The 3290-nt window shown below is 44.7% G+C and overlaps 1 non-coding gene across 1 annotated transcript; it reads left to right on the top strand.

Annotated features, from left to right (window-relative positions):
• Positions 1 to 323: 323 nt before the first annotated feature.
• LOC145344587 (U2 spliceosomal RNA) lies at positions 324 to 513 on the top strand. Its single transcript, XR_013886896.1, has one exon. It is a non-coding gene; the product is annotated as a U2 spliceosomal RNA (small nuclear RNA).
• Positions 514 to 3290: the final 2777 nt, after the last annotated feature.

The following is a 3290-nucleotide window of genomic DNA, read 5'->3' as shown; positions in this document are numbered from 1 at the left end:
CAATGTGGTTGCTTCTCAAATACCCTCAAATATTTCTACCAAAATAACAAAAATACAGAAGCCAATGAAGTAACACCAATAATTCTAAGGGGGACTTCCTCACCAACTGTGAGGACTCATTGGGCCATACCCATAATCCCTACATCAAACCATCCACCCAACTCCCTGCAGTGGCGTGATTCATATTGGCTATGACATGAATAAAGCATAGCACATAGTATATACCACCATTATAAATGTGAGGATTATAAGAAGAAAAAAAAATAAATATCGCATAGCCCTAGTGCCATCCAACCTATCCAATGTGCTCCCCAACACTCTCAAGAGCTTCTTGGCCTTTTGGCTAAGATCAAGTGTCGTATCGACATGCTGTGCTTGGTTGAAGTTATTAGGTTACATTTCAGCTTCATTCAAAGCAATTTTTAAAAGCGGCATCTCAGTCTTTTAGCTAAGATGCAAATGAGATCAAGCCTTGGAGGAGGTGCAATGCCTACTCCAATCAGCTTGGATCATATAGATCAAGCCCAAGACAGGAGGTGACAGCCCAGTCTTGTCAGCTTGGATCGGGAATGTCTCAACTTGTTGAGACTCTGAATTGGACTTGATTGGATTAAATTGGAATAAAACAAAAATAAAACAGTTGCACGGTGGCACAGTTGTGCGCACTGGTATCTCACAGCACAAGGACTTAGGTTCAATTCCAGCCTTGGGTCACAGTCTGTGTGGAGTCTACACACTTTCCTCATGTCTGCGTGGGTTTCCTCCGGATACTCCGGTTTCTCTCACAGTCCAAAAGTGTGCGGGTGAGGTTGATTGTCCATGCTAAATTAATCCTAGTGTTAGGGGGATTAGCACGGTAAATTTGAGGGGTTAGGGGAATAGGGTCTGGGTGAGTTTGTGTTCAGTGCAGACTTGATGGGCTGAATGGCCTCCTTCTGCAATGTAAGGGTCCTCTGATTTAAGGATACTAAACAACCAGAATTCAGTTTTGACACAGGACCAGAAGCAATGCAGGTTGTCCCCTTTGCCACCTTGCACTCTTGGCACAATGAGGTTATAGCAGGCCTTTAAACTTGGAGTAATTAAAGGAACACGCTGAGGAATGCACTCCATTATAAACAAATGGACGTCCTTGCTTTTCAAAGAGTAACAGGCCAAATTCACTTCAGTGCTCAGGTACTAGCTCACCCCTGTCAATGTGATAAATAACATCACAAAATCTAAAAAGGAGTGTAACGACAAGGTGTAAAGCCCAGAATTGGCGATGAACTTCAAATTATTGCCATCCATGGAGTTTAGAGAGGCTAAAGCCTGGATAGGTTTGTCAAACAGCCTTAAGGCTCCTTCAGATGTCACCCTCAGGATAAAGCCAGGCAAACTGCATTCAGACAGCTTTCAGACACTTTCCAGCTTCATCGAAACATCTGCGGCTGAAGCTATGAAAACACATGATTACTGGCCAGGAGTCAGGCCTGCAAAACAGATTCCGGTGTGTCCCTTCTAGATTAATATGCCAGTTTTCGAGCCGAGATTAAGAAAACGTGATAACCAGTTCTCAAAACGTTTAACTCGGAGCTCACCTTCAGCTCCTTCTGGAAAGCCGGTCACACAGATACTCCTCCTCCAGCCCCGGATCCACAGCTCCATCAGGGATATCTGACGTCCAGGAGGCTTATTTTCCAAGAATTGAAAGTGAGCCTCAACGGAGGAAGTTGCATTCTCGACTGTAAGGGCTCTTTCCTCCGGTTTTACCAGGCTTCTTATCGGTACTCTGCAGTTCAGCAATAAGAGCACTGAAATTCTGTGCCAAAAAGACCGGATCTATTGTCTATAACCTGACTGACTGAATCACCATTCAGCGGGTTCAGTTCCACCCTGTGCTGCCTCTGACTGCTTCTTTCCATCAACGGGGTTTTCTTGACTTTACTCGGTTCTTAAACTCAACCCGAAATTAAACCGTTTTCACTCCAAGATTAGGTACTTACGGGATAAATGAAAGGATTGAAAGGGGAGTCGCACCAGACCTCACAGAAACGCAGCCGTTCCTGCACTCACATTAGATGACCACCCCATCACAAGCTTTTTAAAAGCAAGTTGAAAATATCTACCAGGTTTTCCTCATCCACCAACTTCATAACAAAAAAACATTTCATTTTTAAGACATAGTCTTTTTATGAAGCCATGTTGAGTATCTTTGATTGGTCCTTTTCTATCCAAGCATTACATATTGCATCCCTACTTCCCTCAAGCACCTTTCTACTTCCTGATATTTGATTCAATGTACACAGCAATTTTGTTGACAGTGCTAATGTCCCCACACTAATCTGCAATGACCTTGAGGCATGAAAGCTAAGGGCCATGATCATTTTGAAAGCCACTGAATCTTTGGTTAGCACTACAGCCTCACAGCACCAGGGACCCATGTTTAATTCCAGCCTTAGGTCGCTGTCTATGTGGAGTTTGCACCTTGTCTGCATGGGTTTCCTTCAGGTGCCCTGGTTTCCTCCCACACTCCAAAGATATGCGGGTGAGGTTGATTGGCCGTGCTAAATTGCCCCTTAGTGTCAGGGAGGGGGGTTAGCAGGGTAAATAGATGGGATTACGGGGATAGAGTGGGATTGTTAACAGGCTTGATGGACTGAATGGTCTCCTTCTGCTTCTCCTTCTGCTTTGTAGGGATTCCACGATTCTTAGACCAAGTGTAGGCCTTCCTGAAGCCAATAATACAGGTCCATAAACAGCCCCCCTTCTAAATCTAAGCTATCAGGCTGCGCACTTCAGTTCCCTGAGTATGTGTGTCACTAGATGCAATAGGCAACAAAACAGCAAATCCGAACACCACGTGGACTTGGCAACCTTTTTCTCTTTTGCTTTTACACTCCCCTTTTCTGCTAAACCACCTGATGGCAGAACACTGAAAGCAGCGAACTTCCTTTGGGCACAAAGTGCCGCTCTCTTCCAAATCCTTACGTGCAGGAACCTGCCTCAGCAGCAGCATCCATTTTATATGAGGTGAGGTTAACACGTTGCACATGTGATTTGTGAAGTTTGGAAATTTTGCGAGCTCTCCCCGTTTAACAAGCATTAATCCAAGAATTAACAAGCAGAACAAGGCTACTGCACAGTATAACCACTCTAGGCACGTACAAGGCCAGCTCCAAAGTGCTGCAGCAGTTTCCTGACAGGCGTAGACAGGGCAGGAAATGTACAAGATGACAAATTTCCCAAACTGCCAGCCAGCAACACTGGAATTTTCAACAAGGGAACTGTTCCGCCATCGGCAATGTTTG

Source organism: Carcharhinus amblyrhynchos, chromosome 6, assembly GCF_965287045.1.
Source record: "Carcharhinus amblyrhynchos chromosome 6, sCarAmb.v2.hapA, whole genome shotgun sequence".
Taxonomy (NCBI): domain Eukaryota; kingdom Metazoa; phylum Chordata; class Chondrichthyes; order Carcharhiniformes; family Carcharhinidae; genus Carcharhinus; species Carcharhinus amblyrhynchos.
This window is presented reverse-complemented; position numbering and strand designations above follow the sequence as displayed.